The 7,232-nt window shown below is 41.1% G+C and overlaps 1 long non-coding RNA gene across 4 annotated transcripts; it reads right to left on the reverse strand.

Annotated features, from left to right (window-relative positions):
• Window positions 1-410: 410 nt before the first annotated feature.
• LOC133914430 (uncharacterized) lies at window positions 411-4,820 on the reverse strand. Of its 4 annotated transcripts, XR_009909249.1 has the most exons (5): window positions 4,145-4,813; window positions 3,545-3,597; window positions 2,868-3,111; window positions 1,791-1,932; window positions 411-1,219 (listed from the first exon to the last, which is right to left on the reverse strand). It is a non-coding gene; the product is annotated as an uncharacterized LOC133914430 (long non-coding RNA). The 4 variants fall into 4 exon arrangements; XR_009909251.1 differs by lacking the exon at window positions 3,545-3,597 and having other exon boundaries at window positions 2,195-3,111; window positions 4,145-4,820; XR_009909250.1 differs by lacking the exon at window positions 3,545-3,597 and having other exon boundaries at window positions 1,751-1,932.
• Between the last annotated feature and the right edge of the window lie 2,412 nt (window positions 4,821-7,232).

Below are 7,232 nucleotides of genomic sequence, written 5' to 3' on the forward strand. Positions count from 1 at the left end.
ATAGCCTGATTTTGAAGACTGAAATGCCAAAACAGATTCCTTTTTACTCCATTCCTTATCATTTACTTGTAACTATTGATTTTGATTAGGACCTAACTACGACACGGCTGTGCATGCCAGAGTATGTCCGCCCGCACATCCGGATTAAGAAAGTCCAAAAAACACCATCCTTTTTTGTCTAGCACAACCGTTTGCGTGCATCCCCTGGCCCCAGCCCGCATCGCAGTCATTACCACTTCTACCAGTAGCCGAAGGGAACGATTCCCACCAGGTGCCGCTACTAGCACAAAGGATGAGAGATGAAGCTAAGGTTTGAAGGCCAATACCATCTCCACTGCTGCAACACCTTACGATGAGGAGCAAAATTGACATCCCCTTGGAGCAAGCCAAGCATGCAACTGAGAAAAATATATTAAACAATCCATATATTGGATATGTGAAACAATCAGACCCGCTTCAAAAGAATTGGATATGCACCTTTGCAAGAAAAAAACTGGCAAATTGAATAAACTGATAGAATGCTTTCTAGACAAAAGATGAATCACTAGATTACTGCTGAAGCGCACTTTGATTACACAGGATATGTATTTCACTTGATAATAGAGTTCCCCAGAGTTGCTTTTACCTCCTGCAAAAACTCACTTTACTTTCACATGACACAAACTTAGCATTTTATTTGCTTTACTGTAAAGTTGTACTCTCTAGAACAAATGCAAAATTTTGAGATTCAGCTGGTCCATTGTATCGAGCAAAACTTGCACATATATGAAGAATGGGATGCAATATGAATCAAAATTTGTACCAAATGAGTTGCCTGATACGACGAATCATGTAGAGTTGTACTATACAAATTTACCCAATGCATTGTATGACATTTGACTGAATGTAAGCAAAAGTTTTGAACAAAAAAAAAAAAAAAAAAATCTGTGTTGAATCTGCTATAGTCAAAACCATGACCTATGGGTTTCATCTTCCAATGAACAATTTCTAATGCAAAATTTATTGAAGCTAGAAAAGCATTTTGAGTCAAAATAAAAAGGCAGAAAATGTATGTGCTACATATGAGATTCACAATCTTTTTTTGGTTTTTTTTTTGTGGGAACAAGTCAGGTATTAATATTATGTATCTTAACCAGCTGCCCCCAATCTCCATTTTGTTGTTACAATGGGTGTCTGCTGAACGGTACCATTTTCAGCGATCATGTGGGTGTTTAGCATCCTGTCAATAATATTTGCTTGTTAATGTTCCTTCTCAATATGCAATAATTTGCTTGGCAGTACAACAGATGCATAAAAATGCCTCTCATGAGCTAAAAAAATTGCTTTCTAACATGCAATATTTTGCTTTTCAATATGCAATAATTTGCTTGGAGATATAATACATAAAAATTGCATACGATTAGCTAAAAACGTTGCTTGTTAATATGCAATAATTTGCTTGTCAACATGCAATAATTTGCTTGGCAATATAATATGAAAATTGGCTCTGGTTAGCTAAATAATTTGAATGTTAATATGTAATAATTTGCTTCTCAATATGGAATAATTTGCCTAGAAATTTAAAAAGTACACAAAACTTTGCCTGGCACTATACTATAGTTAAACTGGAAGGAGTACTAGTCCTCGCTAGTTGTAAACTTGTAGTCGATCAATATGCCTCAGGAATCTTAATCTCACGGCTAAGACTTAATGCAAAGATTGCATATAGAAGAACTATCCATGCATGCAGAAGATTTATGTTGTAACATACGAGTTTGCAGAATGCAATGCTGTATCTGATCTTGGCGCACCTGCTGCTACAGAATGCATCTTCAGTTACTACAGCTATATCGACTGCAACACCTCCTCCTGCACTTATGACACCTTCATTTGTTCATATTGCAGTTATGTCTGCTTGTATAAATGTACAAGTTCCTTCTATGCCTGGTATTCCTGGAAGAGTAAAGAATCCACATAAATCAGCAACGAAAGCGCGTGAAAAGTCGAAAAGACTATCATCTGGAATGAATGCGCAACCAAAGAGGAAGAGCAATTGCAAAATCTGTAGTTCTAACCAGCACAATGCTGCAACTTGTAAGGAATGACTAGAAATAGTGTTTTAAGCAAGGAGATATAATCATTCACATGACAAAAAATGCATTGTAATAGCAAGATCTTAATTTATTTATTTATTTTGTTGAACAGGGAGAAATACTGGCAGCTTATGAACAAATTTGCATGAATTGTCTATATGATGTATGCATGAAGTTTGCTTCACATGTATATGAGTTTGCTTTTCCATATTAGAGTTGTTGCTTCTTAAGAAAATCAGGTTGCCTGTTTGAAATACATAAATTCACTGTCAGTTAGAATATATACTCATAAATTTGCTTCTACATACTCATAAACTTGCCTACTAGAATACCAAAGTAATGCCTAGGAAAAAAGAAGCCCAAAAGTTGCTTTATAGATGCTGAAATTTTGTTTATTTTTCAGTACATAACTGCTTACGCTAACGTATAAAAATACTTATTGAACTTAAAATAAAAGAAAATCTTAATCCAGTAAAAGTTGGGAGCTACGGCATCAGCAACAGTACTTACCGGCAATGATGACCTTTTTATGTAATAGTGTCCTTTTGTTAACATGAAGGTGCTTATACAAAAATATAAAGTTGCTTCTTAATTCAAATATAAAAACAAGTTAACATTGAAAAACTAGAGATAACTACCTATTTCAATTTGAGCTGGCTCTTCTAATTGACAACATTGTCTGGATGGTTAAGCCACTTGTAAGTTAGTATCTTTCGATTCTCAAAAATAAAGTTAGTATCTTCCGGAAAGCTGAAGTTAATAGCTTCAGTATCAAAATCATAGACTACCTTTTACCTTGTTTTGACCCAAAATTTTGTGAACATCATCATGTGTCATCCTCCTCTTCACGGAGTACATGCTCACTAGACTCATCATCAAAATTCTCAATCAACCACTTGTTGAGAGCATATGACAAAGTTTTGCATCCTATATTTCGCAACCCTCCCAATCCAGCATTTTGTACTAATGTGCGCTGGTCTTTGGTCATGTATTTGTATAGCTTCAACAACCTTGCAGGTGAAGCTCAATTTCTTGTACCCTGAATACAAGCATGATAGAAGTATTGAGGCAATTTTGCTAATGGAGAAAACAATAATCAGCAAATAGAACAAGAAAAAAAGGAGGAAATTCAATTTGATCCATAACCCACGATGACTAGTCATGTGTGATTGATCAGCTACTAGTCTGCTTTTTGCCATTAATTAACATCCAAAATTACAGTTACCATTTGCCATTGTGTAATAGTAATTGCTAATTAGTGTGCACGATTAACAGACCACATAAATAATTGACAATATAATGAATACAGGTTCAAATTTCTGAAACATTAAAACAGGGTGATTTATAGCATTTTACATGCTTTTGCTTCAGTGTTCAAACTTCTTACTACATTCTCTCTTACTTAATATTCAGTATAGACAGAAACAACTTGATATTGGCTAAAAGCAGCAGAGGGGTATTGGAATGCTTACGCAAGGAAGAATTAATATTAGCAGCAGACAAGGCAGAGCCATCACTTGCATTCCTGACAGTGTTGGTAGTACTTAATTACCTTCAAATTACATTCTCATTTATGATTTCTTCACTAGAAGAACAAACCACAAAATAGGCCAAAACTGCATATGAGAAAACCATAAAATAGGCCAATTTATGTCTGCTTCCTCACTCTATATGACAAACAAAACAAGAACAAGCACACTCAATTGAATTAATGAAGTATCACATATGAGAAAAATTAACCTAGCAAAAACTGACCACATCACAACTGGCTCAGAAAAAAAGTGCTACAAGTAAACAGTGAGCATTCTCTACCATCACTAGGAGACACCAAAAACTGACGAAAATCAACAATCAACTACTAAAATTTAACTAAACAGAGGATGGACACTTGATTACAAAATAGCAGCAGCCCACCAGCCTCTCCCCCTGCCCCTACCATCACTCCCTATCTAACAAACTCATAAATAATAGAACTCAAATCAGCATAATTCCGCAAGCAAAGCACCTCTTCCCCTCCATCTCCCTATCACTCAAAATCGAAAGGTAAAAAAGGGGACCAGAGAGAAGCGTACCAAAAGGAAGCAAGCAAGCGATGCACATGGAGACGACGTCGTCGCTACGCGTCTCACCTAGCAATTTCCAACCCCACCGACCAGGAGCCGTTGCTGCACGAGGATCTCAATCTCGACGGCGAGGACCTCGAACCAGCATGATGAGCATGGATCTGACGAGGAGGAGCTCGATCCCGCGGGTGGAGCTCCGATCCGACGAGGAGGAGCATGATTTGGCAGAATGAGCGGCGTGGAGCCTGATCTGCCACTATCGTGCTCACATACGCCATCCCTGCCTCGATCCCACGCAAATGAGTTCGCCCCGACAACGAGGAGCCAGTCCCGCATGCTGCGTTCAGGAGTTCGCTCGCGATGGCAAGGTGTTCGATCCTGTATGGATGCGCTTGGCCCCGACAATGAGGAGTCGATCCCACGAGGAAGAGCTAGATCCTGTGCAGAGGAGCCCGGACCTGGCGACGATGAGCAGATGGCAAACTGATCCCACGTAGAGGAGCACGATCCCAACAGCGAGGAAATGGATCCCACGTGTAGGAGCTTCGCTCCTATGACGAGGAGCCGGATTCCGCAAGAGGAGCTCGGATCCGACAAGCATGAACTCGGTTCGGAGAGGCTATGAAGAGACGGCGGCGGAGTGAACCCCACGGAGGAGGAGGAGCCCATTGTTTATGTACGCGGAAGTGGAACGTGAACCCCTCGTTTTCCATCGGACGGAGGCGTGCATGCCCGAAATTAGTCTTTACGTTTTGACAATTACTTATTAAGCAACATACTGTAAAAACGAATAGCTAGCTCTAAATGTACAATGCTAGTAAAGCCCTTTTGATTACAAATCTAAATTTCTGCTCTTACTCTACGTATTTAGGTATTTTAAAATTATTGTCGGTCAAAATCAAAGAAGAGTGAAAGTAAATGGATATTTAGCGAGTAGTTCCTTAGGTAAGATCATCTCCAACGGTTTCCCTTCAGGGACCAGAATCCTTTCATGATGGGATTTTCGTTCCCTTCAGCGCTCCAACGGTTTCTCTTCACGGTTTCCGTCACGACGGGATTCCCAAGATCATTCTCTCCAGGACGGGATTCTCTCTCCTTTCCCTTCACGATTCCCCTCGAGGGGAAGCTGTTGGAGATGAGAGGAAATAAAGGGAATGAGAACGGGGAAGGGAATCGGGAAGGGAACGAAATGAAGGGAATATGGTTGGAGATAGTCTGGCTTGCACCTGCCAGCTTTGGGGACTCTATATGGACTCATTTTCGTAAAGGGAGTCCAGTATACCACAATAAAGCCCAAGCCCACATCTAAGAAGAAAAGCCCAAGCCTAACCCACTCTTGTAGAAACAAGAATAGACCAATTTTCTTTTTACCACACTTTTTCCACTCTCTATAACGGGCTTTGCCAAATTACCCCTTTCAAGATGCTCCACTCTAAATTGTCATCCTCTTCCTTGCCACCTTGATTGTTTATTTGTTTGCCATTTCTGCCTCTTTTATTCCTTTTAATTTTTTCCCTCTCTAGCTGCGGGATTTGACCGAATTGCCCTCCATCCTATGCACTTATGGATGGATCGAACTGAGTGGCTCAGCCCAATGCAGTTCTGCTCGACGCTGCACCCCTCTCCTCTCTCTTCCAAACAGCACGGCGACTACTAGCTCCACTAACCAGGCCGGTGATAACAATAGGACGGAGGGCAATTTGGTCAAATTCTGTGGCCAGAGAGGGGAAAAGAAAAAGAAAAGGAATCCACCATAAGTTAGGAATCCAACTTCTCCCCATATCCGTTTGCCTTTCCTGTTTGCCTCGATCCCCTGGTCAAGTTGAACGAATGAGATGTGAACTCTTTGGCCCTTAATTCTATTGCATCTAATTATTTGTGAATGACATGTTGAATGAATGAGTTGTTATGCATTCCAGAACATATATTCAACTTACATTCATGCATTCCATTCCAGTACATAGATGCATACGTGTCTCATTCAACCTCATGCGCATACATAAGCAGAAAGGATATAGCATTTTTTAGATGACAACCAAATGTCTGGTAAGTAGTACATACTTGCATTCCATTCCAGGATAACATATGGAACAGGAGGACATCACAGGATGCTACATATGCAAGCCACAACATGCTGCATTACATTCGATTTTTCACTTCACAAGACCAACTAACACACCCTTGATCACAGAAGCCATGTCTCTCTTCAGCCCTGGAACATCTTATTCAATGTTGCAAATGCCGAGCTTCAGTTGAACCAAACCTTCAAGCACTTCACCCATGTCTGCACTATTTCCTCCCTCTCCCTCCATGTCTTCAATGGCACCAGATTCCACAAGGAGCTCGCGATATTCAGCAAGCCACTTGAAGAAATAGCATCTGCCGGGCATATAGCAACCAGAAAAATGATTTCACCCCAGTCCATCGCATACTGAACAAAACAAATCAAATGTGCACAACAATCGGCCAAATTGAGAACTTACGCCGATTTCATTCTTCCGGCACTCAAAGAAAACCTTGCTTGGGTTCAGAATCGACCTCGACTTGAGCTCCAATACCTGGTTGCCGCACCTAGGGCAAGGCATGAGCGGCAGGTGGCTCGGTCCAAGCTCCACAAGCGCGGAGGCGACTTTGAGCCTGGACCGTGCTGAGGAACTACCTTGCGACATACCCGTGAGCAGTATAACCAAGGAACTGCCTTGTGACATAGCTTGGACCGTGAGAGGACCTATTGTTGAGAGTGACAAAAAATCAATTTTGTCACCAAAGTGCTCTGGCCACTGCCACGACCTTGTGGAGCTAGCCACCGATCGAGTCCGATGAGCTTGATAACACATTCAACCGCCGCCCTTCGGTTAGGAAGTTCCACGTCTTTCCTTCCGCCTCTGTCGCCCCCACCATGCTACACCAAAACACCCTTGCACAGTGGCCTCTCTGCTCTAGCAAGGACCTGTTGCGATCGCGGCAACTCAATGCATTCAAGACCCACCTTCCTCCCTGGTAATGATGGCAAAGGTAACCAATCCCTTCTACTTGCTTTCTTTTTTGTTTTGCTTTGCGATAACTCAGAGTAGGAATTGTGCTCAAGCCTTTGTCC

Source organism: Phragmites australis, chromosome 1 (genome assembly GCF_958298935.1).
Source record: "Phragmites australis chromosome 1, lpPhrAust1.1, whole genome shotgun sequence".
Lineage (NCBI taxonomy): Eukaryota > Viridiplantae > Streptophyta > Magnoliopsida > Poales > Poaceae > Phragmites > Phragmites australis.